This window comes from Oenanthe melanoleuca, chromosome 4A, assembly GCF_029582105.1.
Source record: "Oenanthe melanoleuca isolate GR-GAL-2019-014 chromosome 4A, OMel1.0, whole genome shotgun sequence".
Taxonomy (NCBI): Eukaryota; Metazoa; Chordata; class Aves; order Passeriformes; family Muscicapidae; genus Oenanthe; species Oenanthe melanoleuca.
The window spans coordinates 6,252,390-6,269,141 of record NC_079338.1 but is presented as its reverse complement, the minus strand read 5'-3'; the positions used below and the strand labels follow the sequence as shown (position 1 = coordinate 6,269,141).

At 38.0% G+C, this 16,752-nt stretch overlaps 1 protein-coding gene across 5 annotated transcripts in view; it reads right to left on the bottom strand.

Moving 5' to 3' along the window:
* The window catches only part of AFF2 (ALF transcription elongation factor 2), a 334,567-nt gene that overhangs the window by 317,090 nt on the left and 725 nt on the right, over positions 1–16,752 (bottom strand). The gene's annotated exons all lie outside the window — the stretch shown is intronic.

The following is a 16,752-nucleotide window of genomic DNA, read 5'->3' as shown; positions in this document are numbered from 1 at the left end:
AAAGAAATGACACTCAACCTGCAAAGAAATGCAGCTGCATTCTAATTTATCAACAGTCAATTTATTTATTACCCTACGTACTTTCAAACAGGGAGTTTTTATTTGCACCTGTATGTCTAAAAAAAGTGCAGCTAGTTTCATGACCATTACAAGCAGTTAAGGCTTCCTCTTTTAATTGGAACAGGTGGTGTGCACAGAGCACAAAACCACTCAACTACTTTTATCCCACGTGCATCAAAACCAACTCTGAGTTATCACTCCAGCCCCTTTCTTGGTGAGACTATGGATTCCTAAGATACTGCACACATCTCACAATACATTTGCCTTTTGCTTGATTGGTGGGAGATTCCTTTGGGAGTGTTTTGGGAAGGAGAATATTATCTAATAAGAATGAATACAGAAGTCAGTCCCTAGAAGCATGACTGAGATGACAGTGGGCATCAAGTACAGCACTAAGGGATTCTCCAGCTTCCTTCTTGAAGTGGCCAGACCTGAGGACCGAGGAAGAACCTTGTTCTGTCAGGGCCCTTGATAGGCAGAGGACACCAGCTTCCAGGGCTGTTTGCCTCACCCATGAACATGTGTACAGAGAAGGGGGAAAAAGAATTAAAACATCTTAGAAAGTAATAAAATGTAGCTGTGGAATGATAAAAGGTGACTGTTCTTGCAGAATGTTACTGTGTGACAGCTCTCCTGACAATTAAAATGAAGAGGTTGCGTGCACTAACGGCAATGTCTGATTATGGTATACATAAAATACATTATAAATATTCCAGCATTCCCAAGAATGTCTGTGACATTTGTCACTAAGAGGTATCATGTTTGCTTCTTCCATGTCCATTTCCATGTCTCTACTTATAATACTGAGCACTTTACCAGAAAATTCACTCCTCCCAAGTAAAAGAACATTTTAATACTGATATAGTTTTGCTTGGACATATGGAAGTTATTTGAAAGGTCTTTATGTATCTTCACAACTACAAGGCCCAAGGGTCTCTAAAGCCAAGTGTATACTCCAGCGTCCATTTTGGAAACATCTTGAGTGAGGCAGAGAGAGATCATCTGCCCAAAAGATTCCACCCAAAGCAGGGCATCCTCTAACTGGAACTCCACATTTACCCTACACCCATCACACTGGGTGGCACTGATATTTATTTTTCAGCATTTACTACTGTAATAATGTCAGTAGACAAACAGGCCACACTACCCTGTGCCATGCAAATACAACAAATGGCTACAGAGAGTTTAAGTACAAAAAATGTAAGAACTAACTGTCCTCACATAGTGTCACAAGACAGAGGAGAAATGCAGATGATATTTTGAAAACTTTAAGTTTTTTCTGTTTTAGGAGTAAACTTGAGCATTTGAAGTCTCCCCAAAATTCAAGGGTTACATTATTTGATTATTTACTTGTTTTGAAGCATACCCTCACTTGAAATATAGCAGTTAAGCAAATCAGCACCTGTCAAGTCTACTGAACTACTCTCTATTTAACCAGAATTTAGTTCAGTCAATTAATAAAAGCTTTATCAGGTTCATGATAATTAGCACACTTAATGAGAGAAGTAACAGCAGTAGAAATGGTGTCAAAGAAGAGCTTTGCAGTAGTTTGGTGGTTACCACCAGAGACTCCTATCTGATCTCACCTAGTGATCTACTTGCTCTTGTACTGCCAAGGAGACCCACTTATTCTGCTCTTAAACCAGACAAATTACTGTGACAAGAAGAAGGCTTAGAGTAGCTTCCATTCACAGATCACTTTAAGTACTTTACAGGTCATGTGCTATTAAACTACTTACTTTATCAATTTCTTTTGGCTTATCCAAGGCTAAACTGTTTTATGTGGAGGAGGATGACTTTTTGTTTGTTTGCTTTCTTCTTTTTTTATTCTTCCCTTCCTGTTTTATTTTTACCATGAATAGTTAAAGGCTGTTGGACCAAAAAATAATTTTAATCAACAAGGAAAAAAAAAAATCAACTTTTGCTCTCCTTTGCTTCACATATATTGCTGAAGTGTACTTTAACATAGGCAGACTTCTTTAAGCAAGTATCACTTGGAGCAATCAACAAGGCAACTTTTTAGTAATCTGTTTTAAAGCATTAATGGACAGGCACAACTTAGATTCTTCACACAGAAGATGCCCTATTGCCTGCCATTCCAGAACTTTAAGAATTTTAACAAGAATTGTCAAATTCCAGATGATTGCTAATACACATACACACTTTTTTGTGACTCTCTTGAGCTGCAGGGTCATAGAGGTATAATTTACAGTACAAAGTAGTGTCTTAAGAAAATAGTAACTCAAAGCATAACTGCTGGGTTTATTTTCCCTCACCTTGAACTGATCATTTTCCTTTTCTCTTAAACTCATAACCATGAAGCCACATCATTATTCCAAATTATTCTAAGAATAAGGTTAAAAGTTAATATACTTTGACAAAATTAGCCACTGCTTTAACAAGAAAGGGAGTATTGTGCTATCCTTCACTTATCTATTTGATACTAGATAAGACCTGGAGAAAAATGAAATCCATAAATTACACTGTGTGGCATATTCTACGGGCAGACAAGAGGCTTTATACAAGGTGAGACAGTGCTATAAACCAAAAGTCAAATCAGAAATGGAACCTTCATTTTAGATTCCTGGGCTTTTTAATGTTCAAGATAGACTGCAAACACAGTTTAACATTCTCTGGTTTTGTAAGAGTACCTACAGAAGCAGAAACAATTTAATATAAGCTGAGTTGAACTGTAGTGAAGGTGTTTCCAGGCTATGTTTTTAAGAACATACTTGAAAGACTGGCAGAACAATCCAGTGCTCTGGTATTTTCACAAATTCAAAACAATGAGATACTTAAGACTCTCTTCACACACAAAGAAATAAAAAACAGAAAAAATTGAGAGGAAAAATGGAGACTTAAATGTCTCTAAGTGGAAGAAACATTTCCCATTTCAACTTTAGCACTTTACTACTGATATACAAGAAAAAAGTGCTTGTATATAACCCAGCCATGTCAGCAGCAAAATGAATCTCCAGGCTGTGCAATGATCTAAGAAAATCTGAATGGGCATATGGGAACAGCTCATTTTGCAAGTCCTCCGAAATCAACCTACTGATAAACACCGGAGGGTGCCTGACTGCCTGAATACTCACATGCTTATTTGTTGTTATTCTTATTCATTACTGAGTCATTATTATTATTTAAGTGCCGACAATGCACTTGTGAACCAGAACAGATGCAAAATATCCTGTACTAATGAGAAAATCAAAGCCTTTCTAATATTAGCAATTTCATATTATAGGATCTCTTTATTTTCGCCAATAAAGCACAAAAGTAATTAATACAGCAATATTTTCTTATTGTTCATGAGTAAAGCAAGTAAAACTACTCAGATTCTGCTTTGGCTCTCACCCCTACCAGCACAAAATACAATAAATACTATTGAAGAATTTCTATTAAGACAGCTGCCAAATAAAATACAACAAAAATCTCTTATAAAAGGCTGCTTTCTGTTTATTCAGAGATACAGCCAGTACTCCTCACTGAAAATGAACAGTGTGGCACTGCTCTTTCATATTTAAATACTTAAGCTGTGTTTTATTGCTGTAACCATCTCACAGGATAATTTTTTAACTGGAAGCCGGAAGGTGACATTCGTCCTCAGTGTATCACCAAACTGTGGGTCCATTCTTGAGTACAATTAGAACAACACATAACCAGCACATGCTTTTCACCCTCAAAATTATGCTACTACATACATGAGGAATCTGAGAAATACTTCCATCGAAATAGTGCACACAGAAGGTGCCAGGTTTGGCCCTCTCTGACAGCAGTGATGGATGTGGGCTGCAGCCACGCCCAGCTCCAGGATGACACCTCCATCAGTCCAGGTTTGATGTGAAGGAGGGTGGCTGGGGAAGGCCCCCAGAAGAGTCAACTTCCCCCAGTGCTGCTGGAGCTGTGTCAGCTTCTCATGACCACAGAGTCTTTAAGCAAGGTCACAGATACTAGAGCTGCTTCCTTGTGTGTAGGTAACCCTGCAGCAGAGGATAAATTTAGCTGAGGAAGTTTCCATTTGGCTACAGTGTCCCTTATCTTGCTCTCAGCAAACCAGCCTGCGCACACTTCCCAGATCCGGCCCCAGAAACTCTCCACCTCAGCAAACATTACTGCCCTTCTGAGGACCATTCTGCATCTACAATCAAAATCCCTTTTGTGAGAAGCAAAGGGTTTTTTCCTTTAATTTCAGTAACGAACATGATTTAAGCACAAAATGACTCAGCCGTGACTGCAGGGCTCAGCAGTGAGCACAGCACTGCTGCAGAGACAATGGCCAGTGCAGAGCAGAGCTAAGCCCTGCTGTCATTTCTCCTAAAACAAAGCATGAAGAACAATATGTGAGTCCTAAAGTCTTGTTAAAGAAGCTCGCTGGAGTCAAAGATAGGCTCAGTCCTATGCTGGGAGTCAAATGGGTAGAGTTCTGTGTAATCTCTTTGGCAGTCCATCCTGGTGCTCCCACTGTGCAACCAAAGCTTGCAGGAGGATCCTGAGAGAGGAGCTTGACCACACCTTTTATATCAAAACACTCCTACCAAATCCAAGTATGTGGGCAAAGCAGCCAAGATGTAAATGCTAGAGCCAGTTAAACTAAAACATGTATCAACAAATGAAAATTGAATGAAGAAGTTTTGTCCTCAGCAAGTCCTCAGCAGAGGGAACTGAGATCCTCAGAAGCCGCCCTGACTAAAAAGACAACTGAAAGAGCTGGATAGTACCTTCTGTTCAACATCAGAATTCAAGACAACCTCATGTTCAGAAGACCAAGTCTGGCCCTAAACACTTAATAGGATTAAATAAAAATTGCAAGATCCTTACATACAAATAAGAAAACATCTGTGAAAAGATCTACTGATATCACTTTTTGAAGGTCTACATGGAAACAACTGCTACAACTGAAGTTGTAACAGCAGCATCCTGTCAGTGACACACATTTGAACAAAAGGAATAAAATACACAAACAATAAATCAAATCCCCAGCAACAGTGGATAAAAAATGCCTAGATTTCTAACTTTTCATTGCATTCTAACTTGATAAAATCAACAACCATGCATCTGAACTAGAAGAGTGTTTTTAAAACCAGTGGAAGCGTGACAGATGAATGACAGCTGATCAAAAGCGACAATTCACATTTAAGTCCAGAGTAAGGCTCAGCCTTCATGTCCTCTTAAATCAGCCTTAAGTCAACACCCGCACATCCTTAAGCGCACACTCAGTGCCCACTGAGGCAAGCACAGCCACAGTGAAGGGCTGGAGGTACCTGAGTACCTGCTGAATTCTGACACACACACACACACACGAGGCCACACTGCTACAAGCCACCACTTTCAGATTTTTGACAGTCACCCTTTGCCCACATCCCCATTTGTTCCTAGTGGGTATGTTCTTGGCCAGAACGTTTATAGCCCCTGGTATTATCCCTCCAAAGCTGTGACTCATTCTTAACCACAACTCTGAGAACACACTGACGTTATAATATACAAACATGTATGGAAGATATACACACTCAGACACACCAGGGGATAAAACAGACTGGGAGGAAACAAGGAACTTTATGTTACTGTCTTTTCTAATGAGATAGAAAGTGGCAGATGTAAAGGTTTCATTCAACCAACAATCTCTTTTATGATATGAATAAACTACTAAAACAGATTTAATCCTTTATAAAATCAGATTATAAGAAGCAGACAAAATCACAACTTTATTCAATATGCCATCTTATCCAGTGTGACTAATGCATTATTTGTATGAAGTTAAAGTGGCACATTGGAAAGCTATGAAATAAATCAAATGCTCTACTTTATGTAATCTTAAGAGACAGATCCCATTAGGATTCTACTATGCATAGCTGTTGGTTAAAATCATTGACCAGTATCCTTATAAATTAATCAACTGAGGTAATGCTGGACTGGCTGTCATCATTTATTCCTAATCTACATTTAGAATTCAATTCAACTTTTCAAGCCCTTTAGAACAGGTTTATCAATTCTTTCACCCTTACTTCAGACATCAACCTAACCGTTAATTGTTTACAAAGACCCAGTACAATGGAACTGTATCTTTTATGCTCCTTTTCTTTCCACAGACATCAGAACACATATTGACACTGCATTATAATTAATTAGAAAGATATTAAATCTTAACCAAACATTCTAGACTGCCTCATTTTTTTATGAGACCTTTTATCATTGAAGTTCAATTCACAGGCAGATTGTGTGAGTTTACACAAACAAGAATCATTACAAAATCTAAAATAACCCTGTTCTGGTTGAAAGGCAACTAGCAGAATATTTTTGGTTATAGATATATGGGAGGAAAAAAGCCTCCTAGACACCAGGTTATTTGTGGAGCTCTAATGTGTTTTCAAACATATGACTTATGTGTTATGTCTGTGTATTTTATGCAGTTTCTAGTCATGTTTGTTAGATGTCTGCATGTCATGTACTGCAAGATTCATGAGCAGTCTACAACCAGACAAAATTCTCACACAACAGCTTGTCTTGGTTAATGGGGAAAGAAATAGCAGAGTAAAGTGACAGGAAAGTGTATTATTTATTATCCTGATGAGGATAACACCTAGTCATGGTCTACAATCTAAACATGCTCAGTGTCCTGCTGATGGAGCTTATGATTCTGAATGAGGTGTTTCCCTACACAAATACCAAAACTCTCTTTAATTATATTCCCTTATCTATGATACCCCCACGGGCACACTAAGAAACAGTCAGTTTGGGCAAGGACTCTTTAAAGACAGAGGGGAAGACTAAGCAGTAACAAAAACATTGCAGTAGATTGCATAATATTTCTGGAGCTTAGCCACAGAGTAGGTAAAGGTCATCTGCTCCAAAAATGAAATGAGAAAGAAAGGGAAGCTATGGCTAAGTATGGCTTAGAGTTTACCAAATCAATGAAAAACTTCAACCAGCTGCAGTGGCCTCCAGCTCAGGCCTCTAATGCAAATTTACTGGCCCACAGACAACTATCAAAGCCACAAAGACAATGCTTCCAAGTATGTATGACACTAATCATCTCCCTAATTGCCTAAAAATGATACAAAGGATTTAATCAAAATTCACTCCCTTCTTCAAAGGCACACTGTTAATTTCAAAACTAAATTCCACCAACATAGTCTATTAAAACATGTATATGAAAATACCTCCTACTTTTCAGAGACATAAAGACCATTAATTGTTTTTGTTGCCTGTTTTCCCTTGAACCTTGAAAGTAAGGACCTTAGAATAAAATTTTGCCCTGTATTCTTTTTTGTCCAATCACAAGGATGTTTTTTTCCTCGTGCTTGCTGAATGCAACACAGTAATTTGTATCCTCAAGTGGTATAAATAGAATATATGCTCAGTCTAATAACATATGTGAAGAAAACTCATGCCCAGGGTTAACCAACAAAGCAGCAATGATCCTCTAGAAACAAAGGCAGCTGGCTCAAAGAGCAACAATGCTTCTGAAAAACTGTGGATGTACTATTCAGTCAGCCATCCAAGCAATGACGTTTACTTAAGCTACAGCTGCATATACAAAGATTTGCTATAAGATCTGGTAAATGCCAAGTCTTCTGGAGTAACAAGATGGTTTCCAAAAAGGTCCCTAGCCTTCACTGTCCAGATAGAAAAGCAGGGAAAATTACATTAAGTATACAGATCGCAAATAAATTCTGCCCTTCAGAAGAGTTCTCTGCTTTGATTATCTTCTCTTGCACACATGCTCTGCCCACATCTCACCATTTCTCTTTACAGGCTTGCCTTCCCCCTAGTAATATGTCTGCCTAGGTTTCTGTCTTCCTCTATCACCGTAAACATTCATAAGCATTAAGGGACTTAACCTCATCACACCCCCACAGAATAGGAAAATATACCCATCAGACTTGGCAAGCAGTGAAGTGGAACTCAGCTGCATTCCTGACCAAAGGCAAGTCCTTCTGCAAATCACTTCTCTCTTACCGTTCCCCACTGTGTAAGGAGGAGTGATGACGATGACTTCTCTGAAAGTCTACCAGTAAAAACTGGAGATACTTCTCACTTCACAAAAGGAGGTAAAGCAGAGACATAAACTGATATTGGCTGAAGGGTCTGTGGCTAGAAATATCACCCCATTTTTCTAGACACGTCTGATATCATCAGCACAAATGGAGCACAAGGATCTCTGTGCATCAGCTATGCCACAGACACCCAACACCATTTGCTTTTCCTGTAGGTAATGCTGTGCCAGCAAGCCAGTGAAGGACCACATAATTAGAGTGAAGTTCAGAGTAGAGAAAATGTCAAAAGCAGCTCCCAGTTGAAATCCAGAAAGATGAAAAAATGAGCAGAAAGACCAGATATAAAGGTAACTACAAGTACACAGCTGGCCCTTCTCTCCCATGCTTTGCACCTGAACAAAAAAAAAAAAAAAAAAAAAAAAAAAAAAAAAAAAAAAAAAAAAAAAAAAACCACCAAAAGAAAAAAAACCAAATCAAACAAAAAAATCCCCTAAAATAAAAGAGGCAAATCACCACAGAAGTAAACACCATTGCCTCACTTTGCCAGATACCAAGTGACTTTCCAAAGGCAGTAAAGTAGCTAGCCCACAGCACTAGTGAGAGAATTCACATTCTGTTCCTAAAAATATATATTCACCTTTATTTCACAAACTTAAAAATTATAACAAGCCTTTCAAGTTACCAAAAAAAAGCAATGCACCTTAGTTCCTTCTCCAAGCAACCACTAGTCCTCAGCCACTGGCCAATGCCTCAATTCCTTTACCTGTCCCTCTTCAAAGGCTTGGTGAAGACAAATGGTCTTTCCAATGTGAAACCAAGCAGAAAGCCATGAAAATCAAAGCGCTGCTTTTTGAGAAAATATGAGCTCCAAAGCCATTGTCCTCTTCCACAGAGGAGATCTATGAAAAAGCTTTCTATAGCATATGCACAGTATTCTTTACAGCTCTGCCTCCCTGCTGACCACCAGCCCCAGGGCTCAGTCCATTTCCCATTACAACTGGCTTCACCACGCCCACTGACTTGTACTGGAACTCTTTCAGGGACCTTAACTAATGAGTTTTTAAACACTTGTAGACTGAGAAGATAATTCCTCATCATTATTCTTCATAGAAAACACCAGGAAGAATGTCACTCCATTGTTCTACAGGAAAGCAACTGGAAGAAAAATCACCCTCACATTCAAAAGAGCAGCCCAGTTTTCATGTGTGAACTGGCTGCCCTCCAAGCTATGGGGGTCTCACCTGAGAGTTCAGGACAGGGACCTAAAACATGTGAAACCTTCTGAAAACATCCCTTCCTCTGGCATCTCTGCAGTCAAAGAGATCCATAACCAACAGACACATAATGTTCCAAGACAGTATTCTCAAATACAAGTGGGGCTACTGACAGCAGCACAGAAACAGACTCACCTAAACACCACATTTCTGCAGGACCTCAGTTTCCCTCACGACATGAGACTGAAATAAATGGGTACTGGAGACCTTAATGATGGTTTATATCTAAAGCTTTGCATTTTCTTTCTCTACTGACAGTTGCATGTTCTTTTTCTTCAAAAGAGAAATCTTGACCTAAACCAGTAATAAAGGACAAAACAAAGAACAAGTAGACTTACATAACATACTGTTACCCTCAGACATAAAACATTTAAAAAACCCACATTCCATTATGAAGCCACCTTCTCAGCACAGATCATAAGCCAGCAAGGACTGCTCTGCTTTTACCTGGTGTCTCAGAGTGTCACTTTCAAGTGTCTCAGGATGCAGACAGTATCACCTATCAAAAGAGCCTACACTTGGATGTCCAAGAAAACTTCTAAGCTACAGCTGAATCCTGCCAACAGTCCACGTAAACAAAGTGCCAAATGGAAAAAGCACTAGTCTCAGTAGTAAGCCTTCTGCAGGTTTGAGCCCCAGGCACTGGCAATGTAGAGCTACAGAATTTACTCATTCCACAACATCATGTACACCCACAGCATACAAAAATAGCTATTATAATACTTGTCAAAGGAACAACTCAGTGATTTTTAACTTGGTGCTCTATCTCTTTTTCATCTTCACAGGTTGTTAATACCCCACCCCTATAACTACATATAATTATGAGTGGGCTATTCATGTCTTACTATAACTGGTAGCACCATGCAGCATGTGAGTCAGGAATCTGAACTGCTGACTACAGCTCCTCACTAAATAAGTCTTACACACCATACATAGTAAATGGCATTCCCTATTCTCCACCTACAAGGAAAATCAGCTTCTAGTTGTGGTATCATCTCCAACTCTCCTTAAAACTCACCATCCCAAATCACAGGAAATAATGACTCAATTATAATCTCCAGTAAAAAGACACAGATCAACAGTTGAGGTCACAATGAAAAAATTTTCCAAGTGAGAGTTTTCTTCTCTCAGTGGCTTGATTTGAATACATTCATAAAATGCTATTAAAACATGATATACTATATATATATATATATATATATATATATATATATAGTTTTACTAAAGAAACTACTGACAAGACCTTTGCTTAAAAATCGTAACAATGTATGTTGTTGATTTGCTATGTACAAGTTGAAAAATAGTCTCTTCATGATAAAACAGTTTCTAACAGCTAGGAAGTTAACTGCAAGAAGTTTTGGGTTATTCCCTTACCTCAGGTCTCTTGCTCCACATTACTTTTTCAGCACTATGAGCCCAATCTTGTAAACCCATCAAACTGACTGCACTCAATAGCAATCCTGTTGAAATTCAGGACCAATATCCAATTTTTATAAAGTTTCTTTGAGACTGGATTCCAGTACAGTGTATTTGAAAACAAGTCCTCGAGCTCATTCCCACACCATTTTCTCACAAATAAAGATTTAACATCATATGCCCTTCATGAGAATCTCTGGTTAAACAAGTCTTATTAGAAATTATTCAAGATGGAGCTTAAAAGCTACTGACACACACACTGCCATCCTTCTTCTCATTTTTTTAATCTCTACAGTTGTCCATTAGCCAGGAGTAATGTACCTTCTGACCTCTGACCAAAGCTATTAGAACAATTTAAACAAATATTTTGGTTACAAAGCAGCAACACAGAACATTCAGTAACAATAAAAGGATGAAAGAGCTGTCATTTAGAGTCACTGTTGTGACTTCCTGACTATGTTATGTTATGGAAGGTTATACTAACTTGACATCCTACTTGATTTACTATCTTCTTTTTCAGTGCTTAAGAATGAATTTGCAACATTCCAAAACCCAGAATTGTGGCACATTTTCAGTTTTCAGTGTTAATAGATGTTTGATGGCTTTAGAAAATCCATTCTGTTAACTGCAATCAAGAGAAAAGATTCAAGCTTTCCCCTCCATTTTTCTTTTCTTTCCATAAAAGAAAGGCAGTAAATTTGAATTGGACAGGTTCAGAATTGGGCACTGAGGAGTTTTTCCACATGCATAGTATTAGGCATGCGCACAGTGCCTTGCTGATCCCAGTCATTAGAGAGCTGCTTTCATTTAAAGAAGTCTGCCTTTTGGCCAAAATGGGAAAATCAAGGGTCCTCTCAAGTCAACTAGGAGCACCTTCACTGGCATCACTGGCCATCAACTCAGGCCAAGGCTGGAGGAAGACACGGGTTCTTTATGGTATTTATCAACTATATACATTCAACAAACATTCAGGAACCAAATCCCCCAAGTCCTTGACACAAAAATAATTTCATTACTTCAAACTACAGGCACAGGGAAAGTACAGGACAAGGTCTACCTGTTTAGATGCTTATTCTAAGTGCTTCATGGGTTTAAGGTACAAAATGTTTTCTACAATCCCTCTAGATTTTTTAAAAGTGAGATTTAATATTTGCATTCTTTCTGGCTGCCCAGTTATTTGTGAAATCATGTAAAGCTGCTGTAGATTTCAGGGAAATGGATGGGTATGTACACTCAAAAACAATATCAGCTATCATTACCAAATACATCAAACACTGGGGTTTAGCCATTAGTAAAACACATTGAGCATCTTGGGAGTGATCAAGAACCCAGTTTGGTGAAACTTAACTTGAAATGAGATATCTTAAAATCTAATAGGATCTTCTGTGTGCTTAAAACTACATACCTGTCTATGGGTCATCCTAAATTAAGGCCCATATGCTTTTTCTAAGTTTAGCGCAAATTTTATCCCATCTCACCATGTTGGGCATGGTTTCTTTACACAAAAAGCATTCCTTCCACAATGCTGGAGTGTATTGTCTCAGTCCTAAGGAGCATAAAAACACCAGCAGCTTCCATCTATTTTTTCAAAGACTATTTAGTATATTTAACTTAATGCTTTACAAAATGTCACATTTTCCATTCTAAATTATTTAGAAAATTCCACATTGCTGAAGTAGACCCGTCAGACAAAAGGAATAACTTTGCTTTACTGAAGGACCTGCAACATAGTAGCATCTTTTACTAAAAAAGAAAACCCCAAACATTATAACTGGCATTTATGTACAAACTGCTTAAATGCTCTTAAGTTCTGCCTGGCTTCAGAATAGCTGAACAGTACCTGAAGTATCTACTTTCCATCCCAATTTGTATATTTTAAAAGTCATTAAATTCTTGAATGAATCATTAGGAAAACAATTCAAATGCTGTTAAACTGATAGTAATTTTGCCTCATAGGATAGATGTGAGCTTAATGTTTGCAAACAGCCAAATTCTTTTAAGATTTACACTCCATGAAGTTCAGTATCAGCCAGGGATGTACAAAATCAGGATGTACTTCAAGCAGAGGTTTGGCCCAAGACTATTTTTGGTCTTCTTCAACTGTTTGTTTTGACAGCATCTAATCCCCCTCACACACCCACCAGCAGCCACACAATCTATCCATTTGCACTTTCAAAGCAAATTGAAAAATGAAACATTCTCAAATAATTACTCGCGGATGTCTGTAATACAAATCCAAAAAGTAACTGCAATTCAACTGTAATATTTCTTAGTGATAAGAAAGGGACAGGGAGAAAAATCTTACAGAAATCCATTCAAAATGTGACTTTTTCCTACACTAATGCTCTCACCATCACCCCATAAAAATAAAAATTAAATCTAACTCCCAAAGAGCTTATCTACTCTATTTCACACATTCTCATCAGAAACACAACACACTTTCCATGTTCAGAAGACTTTCATTTAGTGAGTTATTACAAACCCTGGTGAAAGAACAGTAGCTGAGGTGGTCTTCTGCAGGGACACAAGGCAAAGAGGGAAGCAGGAAGGTGGGTGAAGAGGGGGAAATAGCCAGGGCTGGAACAGAAACAGTTCACCTTTGTCTGGGGAGCAGGATCACCCCCTCCAGGTTGAGGACTATGCTGAAAGAGTGCGCTGCTGTGGCATGTGGTGTGTTTCTCCATTCACGCAGGAGAGGAACCTGGCCCACAGATGGCCTGTTCTCAGCTTTGTCAGCCACAAACAGACCTTTGAACTTTCTATTTATATAACAGTTTAGTGAGTTTAAGCCTCTTCCTGTATAACTGGCAGTTTGCTGGTTTTGCTGTAATTAGGCTACTTGTGATACATAATATAAAATAGGAAAAAAACAAGAGGCTTGTTTCTCTGCAGGGGGAAGTCTTCCTCCTTGCAACCACACAGCTAAGATGACACTGTTACCTGCTCATCTTACTTCACCTTGTCAGGTTTTGATTTACATACCTCAATATGCATTCTTCTGCTAAGTATTTTCTCACCTTCCACTTTTTTAAAGATTTGAAGGACTTAAAAATATTAATACCTATGACAATAAATATAGCCTAAACCAAGAATTTTTCTGCCTTTGTTTGTGCTAGTGAGGAGTATATTGCAGGGTGCTTGGGTCTTTTTCGGGTTTTGTTGTTTCCCAGCTGCTGATTAATGACACCACCTTACTCTGTAAGCAGGTTCAAATCTAGCCACATGGTCCCAGGCCACAGCAAGATTTCATTTACTTGGTTACCACAGACAAGCATGGAAAGTGATTTAAAAGATGAAATTTGATTTTTAACAGCAAGTGGTCCCCTTGGTGCACACAGGCATTCAAGCTTTTCATTATATTCATCTCCCTTCCTTTCTCCCTCATAGAATGGCTTATATTAAATGCAAGCCCAGGTGAACACTTCTTATTCTTCCAGAAATCATAACAGACTTCAGCTTTGGCCCTTTCATCTCATCCTGACTTTACATTTATTCAAATTGTTTTGGATATTTTTCAGTTTTTTCAAGTCTGGCAAAACACCCATAAGGATATTTGTGTCCTTATTTTACACATTTTACCCCAGTATTAACAAAAGCCCCCACACCAACTCCAAGCTACCTTCCTAATCACATTCTTGATGAAGGGTAAATGAAACACCTTATTTTTGTACTACTGTGATCTCTCCTAATATAGGAAACTACAGGGCTGATTCTGCAGTTTGTATCATCAAGACAAAGCTCCCACTAATCATCTGGAAGACCAGGTGAGAATTTCAGCACATGTGTAGTGGCACTGCACGCTGTAACAACCACAGCTCTTGATAAAATATATTTCAAGAAGTGACACAAAAATGTACCTCCATTGGGGGGGGAGGAAATTAACTGTATTTTTCCCATCAACAAGTAACTCTCACAAAGTCATTTCCTGGTATGAAGGCAAGGCAGAGAAAGTTTACCTTTACATCTTTTCATCAGATTAAAAAAAAATTCTGCTAAAGCCATAAATATTTTTAAAATATATTTCTCAGGCTAATGATGTTTCTGTTGTACTTTGCATACAGATAATACAAACACCCACACACAGTAGGCCCGAGCTTGCCTTCTTGGTGATTGCAGCACAGATTAGGAGAAGTTTTGGGTTTGCAAGGAATGCAGAAGAAGGTACCTAATTGCCCTATAAATGCTTGTGAAACATGTTTTACAAAGGCCAGCTCACAGGCAGAAGGAGGGCAGCCTCAAAATAAGAAGTAGAAAATCACACATCATGTTATATGCACTTATTTGCAAATATCACAAATCAACCACACCATATTGGATACACAGACAAAATTAATAAATCTTGATGGATGTGCATGCATACTCCTGGGTGTGTAGTGATGATGTATGTATAACATATTACATACATACACGTGTTTTTAGACAGAGGAGCTAAATTTAACTTTCTGTAAGCTACTCAAATACTTGTCAGAGACAAAAATATTTATATGTATAATAAAATACATGTCACATTTGCGCAGACATGTAGATTATGTACGCATGTATTATATAGTCGCTTACATACACTAATTGGATTATTAATAGCTAAATGCAATTTGATCTCTGCAGCGTGTGTGAATGCCTGTGCCACAATAGAGTTTGAGCAGATATCAAACTGTTTGAAACAGTTAGAGTAAAAATGTGCTTTCCTCACGAACCCTAAAAAAATACATTTCACAGTGCAAAAAACAGCAAATAGAATTTTAGAATGAGGGGCAATATATTCCTATTTTATGGAAAAACTGAGGCACAAGAGTTCCCTTCTTTCTGATGCACATCTCTAAATCCATATAAAACCATAGTCAAATGAAAGTAAGTTACTAAGCAAACACTAAAACTCAATACCTATAAATGCCTAGTATTTGAACTACACCCACATATTGGGTTGTTACAGCTTCTATTAAATTAATGTTACCCACATTATAAATTAGGCAAATCGTATGCAAATATTATTTGAGTGGTAATACGGTGGTTATCAGTTGCCTGCAAAATAAATTAGTGTAGCAGGGTAAAGATAGTGTAGTAGAAGCATAATATTTAATTGAGCACTAATTTTATTGAGATTATTACTTTTAAATAACAACAGCATGATTATTAAAAAGATGTAATACAGTGGATTATGCTGATAAAACATGCATATGATCCAAAATGCCTGCTTACAGATTAATATTGATATCGTGTAATTTATGGTTGCAAAGATTTACTCCCAATTGCTGTAAAATGGAACGTGACAGGTATTTGGTTCTGATTACTATGGATTTGCAAGTATAGCTGTTAGACCATTTTGGCAAAATGATAGTTATTAACAAGATAAATTGCCTTTTTCCAGACATACATTTATATTATTAACAAAGTAAAGTAAACCCTCTGCAAAACACGAGGTCCAAATACATACACACATATAATCTGTGTGGCATTTTGCGATTAGGATCACAAAATACAGTATTTTAGTCTTCTCCTTGGTAAACTGCACTCCAGCTTGAAAGCATTTAACAAAGCAGTACCCAACCCCTGAAATTCCCCATGCATAGTTAAGGAATTATATTCGCTAAATTGAAAAGTAAAGAAAGAACCAATGAAACCAGCCAAAGAATAAGCATCTCATTAACCAGCCACAGAAGTGACTAAATACCTACCCAAATTCTAACTTTCTCAGCTACTCGTCGCCCATCAAAAATTCCTTAACATTCACGTTAATAACAAGTTTACGATGCACTTAGACAGATGCATCGACCTTTTTAAGGTGTGCACCTATTTACAGAGCAGTATAAACCTAAAATTCCACTCAAAATAAATGGAAAGAAAGAAAAATGAGGCAGAGATGGGCAGGGGGAAAAAAAGACCTGTTATAATATCACGGGTACTGATCTTCCTACTTCCAAAACTAACTTCGATAACGCTTCATCTAGAATAGGAAACCAGCAAAACCAGCAACAGAAGCCCCCACACCGATCAGGGCTACAGCCGAACTG